This window comes from Physcomitrium patens, chromosome 2, assembly GCF_059467195.1.
Source record: "Physcomitrium patens ecotype Gransden chromosome 2, ASM5946719v1, whole genome shotgun sequence".
In the NCBI taxonomy this organism is placed as follows: Eukaryota; Viridiplantae; Streptophyta; class Bryopsida; order Funariales; family Funariaceae; genus Physcomitrium; species Physcomitrium patens.
The window spans coordinates 21,593,441-21,610,022 of NC_143411.1; positions in this window are offsets into that span (position 1 = coordinate 21,593,441).

Here is a 16,582-nt window from a genome sequence, read left to right on the forward strand (position 1 = left end):
AATAAGATAAATAAGTTGGTATAAAAAAAATTCAAAAATCTAATAATATAAAAGTTGATGTAATATTTTTATTTTTTATTTTTTTATTTAGAATAAAATAAAAATAGAAGTCTAATAATTTTGACAAATATGTGTCATGGACATATGCATGTAAGCCAATAATTATATATATAAATAGGTAGAAGTAAGTAAAAGTAGGTAAAAGTAAGTTAATTCTATAGTATTTGATATAGAAGCTTCTTAAAAGCTTCATAGACACTGCTTTGATTTTATAGGTGTTATTAATTGACTTTTTGATTAAAAACATGGTCAACAAGTTGGCCATGTGTCACATATATTGTTAGCTTGAAGACCAAGCTAACTATATGGTCCACACGTAGAAAAACTTGCCTTGTAAGTCAAGGCATGTGTCCTCTAAAGTCAACACATATTGGAGGTCTTATAGAACGTCACCACGTAGCCCCTAGTTAGATAGTATATATAGAGACAAGAGTGAAGCCTTCTTCATTCTTGTCAACTCTTTTTTTGCTTCCAGTCTAGTTTCAAGAGTCTCTAGTTTTCTTGGCTTTAGGCAGTAGCCATTCCAGTTTCTTTTTTAATATATATATCAAATTATTTCTATTTTATCATCTTTCTAAGAAAAAAGTCTCACTTGTTTATTTAACTTGATCATGTTCTTGTCCTTGACAGATTGACAAGAGTATACTTACAATATCAGAGCTTTGTCTAATCTTGATAAAGAAAAGATTATCCAATTTTTTTAATAAGATATAAGCATATTAGAAGTTGCGGATTATCTTCTTCTAAACTGATATTGTCCTTAGTATTTTCTTAGTTCTCAAGTCCTTTCTTCTATTTGTCTTGAGTGATATAAGACACCTTCTCTTTTCTAAGTGTTATCATGGCAAAACTTGCTGAAATGAAGAATACAATGGTACAAATGCAAGAGCAATTGATGAAGTTAATGCTTGCAATGCATCAACTCAATTTACCACCACAAGGAGCAACAAGATTGTTAGGAAGTGAAGATATAGAAATGATTGGAGCTGCTTCAATATCTGCACCAAATCATGTCCCTCATGCTATGGTGGAACAGCCTTCCAGTATTAGAGAACCAAGAATTGTCCTACCCGAGAAGTTTGATGGCACTAGATCAAAGTTTAGAGGATTTATCAATCAAGTACAACTTGTGATTGAACTTCAATTCCAAAGCTATCCAACTCCAGGATCACAAGTTACATTCATTAGTACGCTTCTTTCAGGTTCAGCATTATCATGGTTTTCATCTTTTCTTGAACAACAAGATCCAATATTGGATAATCTAGAGGCTTTTATGGCGGAGATTCCATCCATGTATGGAGAATATGATGCAATTCATGTTGCAACCAATAAGATCCGAATTTTATGACAAGGCAATCGATCAGTAATGATATATGCTTTACAATTTTGACAACTTGCAACTGATATCAAGTGGGATGATGTTGCACTTATTAGCCAATTTTTCTACAGATTACAAAATGAGGTAAAAAAATTAATGCTCAACTTACCTGATCATGAAACATTGAGTCAAGCAATTCACTTTGTTGTAAAGTGTGACAATCGTCTTTTTGAATTTTGATCTGAGAACTGTATAAGGGGACCTCAATATAACTATAATTCAATAGCAACACCAACATCTCTTCAACACATATATTCAAAAATAGATGACATGCAAATTGATGCAGTACGTTTCAAACCTCTTACTTAGCAAAAAAAGACTCATCGTCGTCAAGAAGGAATGTGCTTATATTAAGAAAAACCTAAGCACAGTGCTCAACATTGCCCAAAGAAGAGACCCGACCATAAAATGAGGAGTACGACGATCAAAGGAGATAACATGTCAGAAAATAAATTTGTCCACCTACAATAAGGACGGTGCAGTAGGAACCTTGTACAATGCCAAGTGAAGGACTTATCCTCTTGTAAAAACCATCTCCATGTTTTACAATAAATATTATTCTAGGACCTAATGTCAAAGACAAAAATATGGTAAAAATAAATAAACAAATGAGACTTCTTTCATAGAAAGATGACAAAATAGAAATAATTTATATATATATATATATATATATATATATATATATATATATTAAGAAAGAAACTGGAATGGCTATTGCTAAAACAAAGAAAACTAGAGATCCTTGAAATTAGACTAGAAGCAAGATAAGAGTTGACAAGAGTGAAGAAGGCTTCATTCTTGTCTCTATATATACTATCTAACTAAGGGCTACGTGGCGACGTTTTACGGGACCTCCAATATGTGTTGACTTTATAGGACACATGCCTTGACTTACAAAGCAAGTTTTTCTATGTGTGGGCCACATAGTTAGCTTGGTCTTCAAGCTAACAACATGTGTGGAACATGGCCAACTTGTTGATCACGTTTCTAATCAAAAAGTCAAATAAAGACACCTATAAAGTCAAAGCAACGTCTATGAAGCTTCTAGGAAGCTTTTATACCAAATATTATAGAATTAACTTACTTTTATCTACTTTTACTCACTTCTACCTATTTATACATGTAACTATTGGCTTACATGCATATATCCGTGAAATAACCCCCCTTTCTAGGGACGAGTTCCACGAAGAGTGGTAATCATATGTTGAAAAAATCTATGATGCGATGAATTATATTTGCCACACACTCTGATCTTTGTTTTCTTTGAAGATAATTGATTGAGCCTCTCAACCATCGGTAGTGTCTCATATTAGGGCGGGAAGACCATCCAATTATTTGATCATTAATGAGGCCTTTATAACTTCCTTCAAATAAAATATTTGGGACACCATCATGAGTTGTTCCTAGAGTTAGTAAAATCACGAAACATCGGGAGTTCCTTTCAAGGTCGTGATATCAAACGCATTGTATTTTGCCATCTAATCGAGGAAGAACATGTCGTTCTTGAAGTTCTTCATCTCGATTGTGACGTCTTGAAGGTTGAGACAATTGTAATGTCTCATATGACAAGTCAGCAAACAAAGGCTCTTGAGTCGAATTCGCTAGTTGTTGGTTCTCCATCTCTTGAGCGTCACAACTACAAAGAAGCTACAAACAAGGATTAAAAGTAGAATGTTATCTTGCCTAGATCTTGTTTCTTTTATGAAGAAGGTTTTCATCTTGATTTTGATAGATGTCGTCGATGAAAATCCTCCACCGCCTTTGTTGTATTTGCAAGATTCTTTACTGGCTCCCATGTGCATTCATTAATATCATATCCACGCCAATGGACAAGATATTCTAATTTATTTTGATGCCGCCTTGAATCTAAGACTTCTTCCACTTCAAACTCTTTATTATTGTCTATTTCTATAGGAGGAAGTAGAGCTTGTCTTCTTCTTGGTATATTCATTATCTTGTATGGTCAAGAAGAGACACATGGAATACTGGATGGATTATCATTGACTTTGGTAGATGTAAACGATATGCAACTGGATTGATTTGTGCAGAAATAGAAAATGGTCCAAGCCTTCGATAGTCCAACTTATCACAAGGACAAGTGGTCTTGATATTGCAATGAAGTAACCATACCTTATCACCCATATGGAATGGTGGTTGTTCCTTTCGATAGACATGCGCATTGACCTTTTGTTGTTCTTGAGCTTCTTTTAACTACGCCTTCATCATTGCATGTAGCTCTGACAAATGAATTCTCAAATCTTTTGTAGCAGGATTATCAACTTTTAAAAGTCAAAAGTATCAAGTTGTGGATGATAACCATAATTAGTAAAAAAAGGTGTTTTTTTTGTAGAAGAATGTACCGTGTTATTGTAAGCAAACTCTGCCAATGGCAAAAGAGTTTTCCAATCATCTTGTTGGTAGTTAATGGTACATCTTAAATATTGCTCCAAAACTTGATTAACACGCTCCGTTTGTCCATTAGTTTGAAGATGGAATGTCGAAGATAGTTTTATATCCACTTTTAGAATCTTGAAAAGAGTTTGCCAAAATCTTGATACAAATTGAGTTCTCCTGTTAGATATAATATCCTTAGATAATCCATGATAGCAATAGATATTATCAAAAAAGAGCTTAGTTGTTTCTTTACCTGTGATAGATTTTATACATAGTACAAAATGTGCCATCTTGGTAAAACGATCTACTATCACGAATATAGAGTCATAAGAACTTGAGATTGGAAGGTCCATGATGAAATCCATAGAAATAGAAGACCATGGTTGTTTTGGAATGAATAATGGCTGAAGAAGTCCGTAAGGTCGATGATGAGGAGTTTTTGATCTCGAGCAAACATCATAAGATTGTACAAAATCTTTAACTACTTTCCACATTTGGGACCACCAAAAGTCCCTGAATATTAATTCCAAAGTTTTATTGTATCCAAAATGTCTTGTTGTTGGAAAGACATGACGAGCTTGAAGAACACATAATCAAGCTTCACCTTCTGGAACATATAGGCGTCCCTCAAAATATAATAGATTCTTCTTGAATTCAAACTTGGAAGTATCATGAGACTTTGAAGGGTTTCCTTTAATATCACGAATAAGAGGATCAAAAGACATACTTGACTGAACTTGCTTAATGAAAGTTGAATCAATAGTTAGTATCGATTTCATTGCTCAAAGATGAAGATGCTCTGACTTGAAGAGAATTATTTGTTGTTGATCAAAAACAACATTTCTTTCCTTTGGTGTAAAATAAGATCATCTAGAGAGTGCATCAGACAAACCTTGTTGTTTTCCTTGTCGATAAGTGATCTTAAATTCGAATCTTGAAAAAGACATACTCCAACGGGCTTAGCGACAATTCAAAACACATGCTGATATAAAATATTCAAGGTTCTTGTGATCTATATACACTGTGACTAGGCTAGAAGCACCTTCTAGATAATGACACCATTCTTGAAACGAATCTATGATTGCAAGAAGTTCTTTGTCATGGACCTCGTAGTTGATCTCGATTGTTGAAAATTTTTTGGAATGAAAAGCTATTGGGTGAAGTTTATCATATATTTCCATTTGTGACAATACGGCATCTAAAACAAAATCTGATGTATATGTTTTCATAAAAAATGGCTTAGAAAAATCGACGTGATATAAGAGTGGTGCAGAAACAAAGGTTGTCTTCAAAGCTTCAAATGCTACTTCTGCTTCTTGATTCCATTGAAGTTTATCTTTGTAAGTCAAACGTATAAGTGGAGTTGCAACTTGAGAAAAGTCTTTGATGAAGATTCGATAGTAGTTGGCAAATCCCAAAAAACATTGGACATCTCTTACCATTTTTGGGATCTTCCAATCCATAATAGTTTGAACTTTCTTAGGATCTATCATAAGTCCATCATTTGAAATGATGTATCCTAAGAAGTCGACTTGAATAGTGTGAAATACACACTTTTTTATCTTGGCATACAGTCTTGCATCTCTTAGTTTTTGTAATACTTGGCGAACATGAAGTTCATGTTTTTCTAGGTTCTTAGAATAGATTAAGATGTCGTCTAGGTAACAGTTAATAAAATCATCTAAAAACTCCCAAAAGACATCATTCATTAGATGTTGGAATGTTGTTGGTACATTTGTAAGTCCAAAAGGCATGACGTTGTATTCAAAATGTCCATACCTTGTTCGAAATGTAATCTTTCATTCATCTTCTTTTTTTATGCGTACCAAATTATATACTCCCTATAGATCTATTTTTGTATAGATCTTAGCTTGATTCAACTGATCAAGAAGTCCAGATATCAAAAGTAGCAAGTACTTATTTTTTATAGTGATTTTGTTGAGTCCTTGATAATCAACACACATCCACAATATTCCATCTTTTTTCTTCACAAATAAAATTGGAGCTCCTGTTGGAGATTTGGAATGGCGTATGAAGCTCTTGGCCAAATTCTCTTCAATATACTCCTTGTGTTCAGCCAACTCATTTTGAGATAAATTATAGATTGGTCCAAAAAGCGATTGTACTCCTTTTTGAAGGTCAATTGAGCAGTCATAGGAACAATGTTCTAGAAGAATATCCGCATTTTTTTTCTCAAATACATCTTAAAAATCCTGATATTGGCTTGGAATGCCACTTGAAATCTTTCCACTAATAGAAACAAGTGTGGCATAAATGACACAAGGTGATCCTTCTTTTGTAGCATTCAAGAAAGCACTTGCACCTATAAATATAGGTTTAATTATACTAGACTTATGACTTTCTACTTGATTAACTATACTCTTAGTTATACATTCAAAAAAGTCAAGACTACGAGAAGTCCAATCTATTTTAGGGTTATATTTTTTTAGCCATGATAAACCTAAAATGATTGAATTAGAAGGAGATCTAATGATATTAAATATTACAAAGCTATTTTGACCATTAGTTGCTAGTGTGGAAGCAAGAAAAGAGTTGACAAGAGTGAGGAGGGCTTCACTCTTGTCTCTATTTATACTATCTATGTAGGGGTTATGTGGTGACGTTCTATTGGACCTCCAATATGTGTTGACTTTTTAGGATATATGCCTTGACTTACAAGGCAAGTTTTTCGATGTGTAGGCCAAATAGTTAGCTTGGTCTTGAAGCTAACAATATGTGTGGTAGATGGCCAACTTGTTCACCACGTTTCTAATCCAGAATGTCAATATTGGACACGTATAAAGTGAAAGCAATGTCTATGAAGCTTTTAGGAAGCTTCTACACCAAATACTAAAGAATTAACTTTCTTTTATCAACTTATGTTTATTTCTACTTATTTATACATGTAATTATTGGCTTACATGTGTATCTCCGAGACACCTAAATATCTCAAAGCCTCTACGTTTTTAGATTCAAGAGCCTGAGTATGTTTCTTAGATAAAAAGTTTGCTAAAAATATAGTATATTTTTAGTAAAGAAAACAAAACCTGTTCATGTAGAAGTCATAGATGGTCATTCGCTGTTACTCATTAAACCCTTCCTATAGAAATAACAACTAATGGTCAAAATAGCTTTGTAATATTTAATATCATTAGATCTCCTTCTAATTCAATCATTTTAGGTTTATCATGGCTAAAAAAAAATATAACCCTAAAATAGATTGGACTTCTCGTAGTCTTGACTTTTTTGAATGTATAACTAAGAGTATAGTTAATCAAGTAGAAAGTCATAAGTCTAGTATAATTAAACCTATATTTATAGGTGCAAGTGCTTTCTTGAATGCTACAAAAGAAGGATCACCTTGTGTCATTTATGCCACACTTGTTTCTATTGGTGGAAAGATTTCAAGTGGCATTCCAAGCCAATATCAGGATTTTTAAGATGTATTTGAGAAAAAAAATGCGGATATTCTTCTAGAACATTGTTCCTATGACTGCTCAATTGACCTTCAAAAAGGAGTACAATCGCTTTTTGGACCAATCTATAATTTATCTCAAAATGAGTTGGCTGAACACAAGGAGTATATTGAAGAGAATTTGGCCAAGAGCTTCATACGCCATTCCAAATCTCCAACAGGAGCTCCAATTTTATTTGTGAAGAAAAAAGATGGAATATTGTGGATGTGTGTTGATTATCAAGGACTCAACAAAATCACTATAAAAAATAAGTACTTGCTACTTTTGATATCTGGACTTCTTGATCAGTTGAATCAAGCTAAGATCTATACAAAAATAGATCTATAGGGAGTATATAATTTGGTACGCATAAAAAAAGAAGATGAATGAAAGATTACATTTCGAACAAGGTATGGACATTTTGAATACAACGTCATGCCTTTTGGACTTACAAATGTACCAACAACATTCCAACATCTAATGAATGATGTCTTTTGGGAGTTTTTAGATGATTTTATTAACTGTTACCTAGACGACATCTTAATCTATTCTAAGAACCTAGAAAAACATGAACTTCATGTTCGCCAAGTATTACAAAAACTAAGAGATGCAAGACTGTATGCCAAGATAAAAAAGTGTGTATTTCACACTATTCAAGTCGACTTCTTAGGATACATCATTTCAAATGATGGACTTATGATAGATCCTAAGAAAGTTCAAACTATTATGGATTGGAAGATCCCAAAAATGGTAAGAGATGTCCAATGTTTTTTGGGATTTGCCAACTACTATCGAATCTTCATCAAAGACTTTTCTCAAGTTGCAACTCCACTTATACGTTTGACTTACAAAGATAAACTTCAATGGAATCAAGAAGCAGAAGTAGCATTTGAAGCTTTGAAGACAACCTTTGTTTCTGCACCACTCTTATATCACGTCGATTTTTCTAAGCCATTTTTTATGAAAACATATACATCAGATTTTGTTTTAGATGCCGTATTGTCACAAATGGAAATATATGATAAACTTCACCCAATAGCTTTTCATTCCAAAAAATTTTCAACAATCGAGATCAACTACGAGGTCCATGGCAAAGAACTTCTTGCAATCATAGATTCGTTTCAAGAATGGTGTCATTATCTAGAAGGTGCTTCTAGCCTAGTCACAGTGTATATAGATCACAAGAACCTTGAATATTTTATATCAGCATGTGTTTTGAATTGTCGCTAAGCCCGTTGGAGTATGTCTTTTTCAAGATTCGAATTTAAGATCACTTATCGACAAGGAAAACAACAAGGTTTGTCTGATGCACTCTCTAGATGATCTTATTTTACACCAAAGGAAAGAAATGTTGTTTTTGATCAACAACAAATAATTCTCTTCAAGTCAGAGCATCTTCATCTTTGAGCAATGAAATCGATACTAACTATTGATTCAACTTTCATTAAGCAAGTTCAGTCAAGTATGTCTTTTGATCCTCTTATTCGTGATATTAAAGGAAACCCTTCAAAGTCTCATGATACTTCCAAGTTTGAATTCAAGAAGAATCTATTATATTTTGAGGGACGCCTATATGTTCCAGAAGGTGAAGCTTGATTATGTGTTCTTCAAGCTCGTCATGTCTTTCCAACAACAAGACATTTTGGATACAATAAAACTTTGGAATTAATATTCAGGGACTTTTGGTGGTCCCAAATGTGGAAAGTAGTTAAAGATTTTGTACAATCTTATGATGTTTGCTCGAGATCAAAAACTCCTCATCATCGACCTTACGGACTTCTTCAGCCATTATTCATTCCAAAACAACCATGGTCTTCTATTTCTATGGATTTCATCATGGACCTTCCAATCTCAAGTTCTTATGACTCTATATTCGTGATAGTAGATCGTTTTACCAAGATGGCACATTTTGTACTATGTATAAAATCTATCACAGGTAAAGAAACAACTAAGCTCTTTTTTGATAATATCTATTGCTATCATGGATTATCTAAGGATATTATATCTAACAGGAGAACTCAATTTGTATCAAGATTTTGGCAAACTCTTTTCAAGATTCTAAAAGTGGATATAAAACTATCTTCGACATTCCATCTTCAAACTAATGGACAAACGGAGCGTGTTAATCAAGTTTTGGAGCAATATTTAAGATGTACCATTAACTACCAACAAGATGATTGGAAAACTCTTTTGCCATTGGCAGAGTTTGCTTACAATAACACGGTACATTCTTCTACAAAAAAAACACCTTTTTTTACTAATTATGGTTATCATCCACAACTTGATACTTTTGACTTTTAAAAGTTGATAATCCTGCTACAAAAGATTTGAGAATTCATTTGTCAGAGCTACATGCAATGATGAAGGCGTAGTTAAAAGAAGCTCAAGAACAACAAAAGGTCAATGCGCATGTCTATCGAAAGGAACAACCACCATTCCATATGGGTGATAAGGTATGGTTACTTCATTGCAATATCAAGACCACTTGTCCTTGTGATAAGTTGGACTATCGAAGGCTTGGACCATTTTCTATTTCTGCACAAATCAATCCAGTTGCATATCGTTTACATCTACCAAAGTCAATGATAATCCATCCAGTATTCCATGTGTCTCTTCTTGACCATACAAGATAATGAACATACCAAGAAGAAGACAAGCTCTACTTCCTCCTATAGAAATAGACAATAATAAAGAGTTTGAAGTGGAAGAAGTCTTAGATTCAAGGCGGCATCAAAATAAATTAGAATATCTTGTCCATTGGCGTGGATATGATATTAATGAATGCACATGGGAGCCAGTAAAGAATCTTGCAAATACAACAAAGGCGGTGGAGGATTTTCATCGACGACATCTATCAAAATCAAGATGAAAACCTTCTTCATAAAAGAAACAAGATCTAGGCAAGATAACATTCTACTTTTAATCCTTGTTTGTAGCTTCTTTATAGTTGTGACGCTCAGAAGATGGAGAACCAACAACTAGCGAATTCGACTCAAGAGCCTTTGTTTGCTGACTTGTCATATGAGACATTACAATTGTCTCAACCTTCAAGACATCACAATCGAGATGAAGAACTTCAAGAACGACATGTTCTTCCTAGAATAGATGTCAAAATACAATGTGTTGTCGTAATACGTGAAGTCTTGCTTGAGAATGCTTTGGGCACCTGGCTGTAGAAGGAAGAATAGAAATTACAATAACAAAATCCTAATTCTAATAGAATACTAATAATTCTCTAATTAGACTATAATAATGCTAAGCAAGCTTAATCAAATTCAAAAAAAACTTCAAAGAAATTTGAAACCAATAATAAGAATTCTTAAAGAAATATTATAATGATCACAAATATCACTCAAATACATCTCAATTCAATCTTTATTTAATTCTAGTCAAAATCCCATTGAACTTCATTCAAATTTTAGGCCAAAACTAATTAAATCTTAAACCCTTATAAAAACCTAAACCCTAAATCAAACCCTAAATCAAACCCTAAACAACTTTAAACCAAACCTCAACCAAATCCTAAACCAAATTATAACCAAATCCTAAACGAAATCCAAAACCCTAAATAAAATCCTAACCAAATCCTAAACCAAATCCTAATCCTAAACCAAACCCTAATTCAAATCCTAAACCCTAATCCTTATCCAAATCTTAATCCAAATTCTAAATCCTAACCCTAAAGTAAATCCTAACTCTAAATCAAATCCTAATCCAAACCCTAAATTCTAATCCTAAAACAAACTCTAATCCAAATCCTAAATCTTATATCCTAAATCGAATCCTAATCAAACCTTAAACCAAATCCTAAACCAAGTCCTAACCAAACCCTAACCAAACCCTAAACCAAACCTTAATAATTTCTATAATAGATTTAAACCTCAATAACTAATGAATACACCGTCGATCTTAATTCAAAATTTGCACACTTCTTAAAAAATAAGTTAAAAACAAGAAAAAATAAAATTGAAAAGGATCGGAGTTACCAAATTGACAATAACCTCAAAAATGTGCTCGGGTATTGGTCGGCCTTCTTCTCCAATCTTAATGCCAATCTTCCAGAGCCAATATCTCTCTTTTGCACTATTCGATCGATCTCAAAATTCTCATACATATAGAAAAACAAGTCTTATATCCTCTCACATAAGTTTCACTTCAATCCAACTCGTAGATTGCAAGAAATCTTAAAAACCCTCACTGGACCTAAAATTCTACTTTCTAAGTCCTTGACCCACTTAAACCTCAATATCCTTCAATTCAACTATTAGATCGAGCTCAAATTCACAAAATATATTGAAAACATCTACAACCATAAACCCACAAAATTTCATCAATAGATCTGCTACAAATCTCTCGAAATCATCCAAATCATAAATCCTATTTTATTTCATAAAACCCAAGTCATCCAAAACAAACCTTGACTTTGCAAAGCTCTTACAAAGCCATAATAACTCCAAATCATCGAAAATCAACGCCTATAGAAACCTATCCAATCTTCTATCAAACCCCATTCTTTGATCTGCCAAAGAATCTCGGAGTTGTTGTCAAGACTTAGTTTTGTCCCCCAGGGTCTGATTTCGATGCTAGTTCATAACCAGCCCTCTCCGGGTATCAATATCTAGTTTTTCTAAGTAATTTTTACTGGAATTTACTCTTAACTTCTTCTTTAAGCTGTCTATACTATTTATTTTTCCATTATATCTTGTTTTGTCTTATTTATGGCCTTACAAAGTAAGTAGAAGTCACCATTCTAAAAAGACAACATTACTACTAAACGTTTTATTACCTTCCTATCTTTTATCCATATTTTTCTACCTTTTCTTTTAACTTGGCACTTCTATAATAAGATCCATATTATCATCTTTCACCATATAGTCGTGTTACAACATGACAACATTTGGTATCACGACCTTGAAAGGGACTCTCGATATTTGGTGATTTTATTACATATAGGAACAACTCATGATGGTGTTCCAAATGTTTTATTCGAAGGAAGTTATGAAGGCCTCAACAATGATCAAATAATTGGATGGTCTTTTCGCCTTGATATGGGACACCACCGATGGTTGTGAGGCCCTATCAATCATCTTCAAAGAGAACAAAGATCAGAGTATGTGGCGAATATAATTCATCACATCATAGATTTTCTCAACATATGATTACCACTCTTCGTAGAACTCGTCCCTAGAAAGGGGGTAATGTCACAGATATACGCATGTAAGCCAATAATTACATGTATAAATAAGTAGAAGTAAGTAAAAGTAGATAAAAATAAGTTAATTCTATAGTATTTGGTATAGAAGCTTCTTAGAAGCTTCATTGATGTTGCTTTGACTTTATAGGTGTCTTTAATTGACTTTTTGATTAGAAACGTGGTCAACAAGTTGGCCATGTGCTACACATGTTGTTAGCCAAGCTAACTATGTGGCCCACACGTAGAAAAATTTGCCTTGTAAGTCAAGACATGTGTCTTACAAAGTCAACACATATTGGAGGTCCTATAAAACATCGCCACATAGCCCTTAGTTAGATAGTATATATAGAGACAAGAGTGAAGCCTTCTTCACTCTTGTCAACTCCTATCTTGCTTCCAATCTAGTTTCAAGGGTCTCTAGTTTTCTTGGTTTTAACAATAGCCATTCTAGTTTCTTTCTTAATATATATATCAAATTATTTCTATTTTGTCATCTTTCTATGAAAGAAGTCTCATTTGTTTATTTGTATTTATCATGTTCTTGTCTTTGACAATATGATATATTATTTTATCTAATTTTATATTTTTAAAAAATAATTAATTTAATTATTAATAAATTATAAGAAAATTATCTAATATATGTGTGTCCATATATATATATATATATATATATATATATATATAAAACTTAATGGCTTTTAGAAAATTATATTTTAATCAAAGTTTTTTACTCACATTTGATATTTTTTTAAAAAATATATATAATAACAATAATGATAAATAATATTATTTTGTAAAAGATGTTTATTATTCTTAATATTTATTTGAGTTACAACTAGTATTTAAATTGTATAATAAAATAATTATGATATAAATAAATTTTGTTAGAAACAAAAATCATTATTAAATGTACATATAATATTATCATATATTTTGTCTTTAAAAGTTTGAAAATACTCAATCAATCCAAATTTGTGTTATTATTATATATGCTAAAAATCAAAATTAAGTTAGTTATCTTGTTTACATCCATAAAAATATTCATATGAATATTAAAATTTAAATAAAAATTTATAAGATATTTCCAATTAAGTATTATTATAAAAATAGATTGAATTCAAATACTCAAAATAAAATAAATATTTATACAAGAAATTATTTAGATTTAAAATTCTATACTTTTTTCACATTTTTTTCATATATTTTTATATATAAATAAATAATAAAACTTGTCAAATTTTAAATATATATTTTATCTATTCTTAATTTTAATACATGAAATTTAAAACTATTACATATATATATATACTTTTTATTATTTATTTTTTGAGTATATATATATATATATATATATATATATATAGATTGAATTTTTTAAAATTGACTTGAACATTTACTAAATCAATCCACCCATCCTTTCCATCATCAAAATTTCTCTGATGATGGATTTGTATTTGTTGATAGCCAAAGAAAAAATTGTTGGATCTGCAACTCATGAAGATGGGTGGATCAATTCAATAAATGTCTTGGTAATAAATATCTGTTTATCTATATATATATATATATATAATGATAAATTTATGATAACTTTAAGAGTACCTTAAGTATTTTTTATTTTATTAAACGTGGATTATAAATGCATTGGAAAATAGGCAGTACTAACATAGTTAACTATAGAGCTATTATAACGTATTCTATTTATTTATATTAAAAATATTAATGACTTATCTAATTTTCTTATGACTATAATATTAAATCATACTCACTTTCATTTCATTTACCAAACTGTTAAAAACAAATTAGGTGAACTATTTTTAATGCATTGTTTTTATACATAATCTTTTAATTATTATCGATTTGACTTTGAAATAATCTTAAAACTGATTCACATTAAGACAACATACATCACAACACCTAAAAGACTATCTTTTTTTTCTTATCTTTTCTTTTTCAGCATAAAATAATTATGTCGGTATTTCATTAATATACTCAATACAACAGACAGGTCACGAAATGGCTACCAAGCAAACCAGCTTGGTTGCAAAATACTTTGTAAACTCAATGTTTTTGGTAGGGTAGTTCAGATTGTTCATTAATTTATAAGCGCTCAAAAGCTAATTTGAAGTCTTCCGCATTGAAATCAAAGCAGAAATTCCGAAGAAATAGGAACATCGGATCCTCAAGGTCTTGCTGATCATCGATGGGTGCAGTCCAGTGATGTGTATGCAGGAGGAGGTCGCTTGGGCTTTCGTTTCGTAGACGAGGAGCTGGGGGTTCATGCGGTGAAGTGCAGGAGTTGTATGGGCAGATGTGTTGGGCTCGACCGCTACTGACAATGGTGCATCCGGTGCACCTCAGTTCTTTCTCAGATTCCAACGTTGTGGGGCCTCGATGCGGGTCTGATAGCGCCTGGAAAACATGGGCCTAGACGCATACAGTTAACTCCACGTATCACCAATACCGTCGCCAGAACTATTTATAAACGACCCGGTCCCCCATAATAAATCCAGTGGATGCCTGAAGCAAAACATACAGTGTTGAATTTTTTTATAAAAAATAAGCATCACATATAGTCCTCGCATCTCCAGGTAGTGGCGCTGAATAGCCCAGTTCTGAACAGCTCCCACTTAGACAATTGCACGTATGCGGTCGACGTCATACGGCTCCTCTTCATACAATGTTCACCACGGTCTTCAAATATTCCTCATTCACTACTTCATCAGATAGGGCCTTCCAATACCGTCCAACTTCCTTGCAATAATATTGCTCTTTCATATGTGCGCCAAAGCAGAAGATAGAAAGATAGAACTCAAGAAATAAACTCAATGAATACCATCAGATTTCGAAAATCACTCAATTTGGCCAGAACATACATACAATTAGCCTGTAATCATGAAAATCTTCAAGTTGGTCAGCCGACGAACCAATTCGAACAATAACCTGCAACTTTTTCATGCAACACTCAATCGACTGCCTCATAGTCCGCGGTTCCACTTACGGTTGACAGGCCTCGTGGCAGTGATCTTAGCATTGACAACGTGACTCAGACAACTTAGTTGGTCTAATATTCAGCAACAAGAGTGACAGTTTCGTGAATCATACCTTATTGCCTAGTTGTGCATAGCCGCCTGAAACCGAATCCCCCGCTGAAACTCAGAATTCGATTGCAATGCAGCTCGGCTCCATCCGTCCTAGTTCCCATATTATTTCCAGCTCAATTTTCATGTCTCTCAGCTTGCACACCAACCATAGCTGGCTATTAAACCTCAACCTTTCAGCCACACTTGATGATGAGGCATAGACATATCACTAAGGTGGCCGCCTTCAGTGGCTTCCACACTCCCTCCATATTCGTACTCTTCTGGTGCTGATCATCACGCAAATCCACATTTGGATATGCTTCAAACATCGAGCCCAGCTCCATCTTGTTTCTTGAATTGAAATGAAGTATTCTTTCTGCTAAACGCGGTGTTTGCATATCGCTCCCAATTTTGCTTCCGCTTCCGCACGAACAACTCAATATAACATGGAAAAACACCCAGAAGAAGACAGAAGGAAGAGAAGCAAAGAGAGGATGGAATTAAACGATTGAAAGGATGAAATAAAAAGAGCTAAGAGAAGTCACTGAAGAAGAAACAGAAAATATTTAAAGGAAGAAGAAGAAGAAGAAGAAGAAGAAGTAGAGGACAAAATTTACACGAATAAGGAAGAAACAACCAATTCTCAAGACAAATGTCTGAAGCAGGACTGAAAACTTTGGAGATGATTGTAGCAGAAAGCCCTCTCCCTCAATAAAGTCAATCAAGCAAATTTACAAGCAACACAGTTTCATCTTACACGCTCATTTGGCATTGGCAATTTAACTTTGACGGATGAGTATATCCTTGTGGCTTTATGGACTTGCAAGTATCTATTTGTTCAAGCATGCCCACCGATACCTTCAATACCAGATCACTAGATTGGAAACATACCACTGCTGCAAATGCATTCACTTGTATCTTACTCTAGTTGACTTGATCGGTTGTTATCACCACCTTTGAACCCTCTGCAACAAGATTGTGGAATTCGTCACTGAGAGAACCAGGCTCACCTAAGGATCAA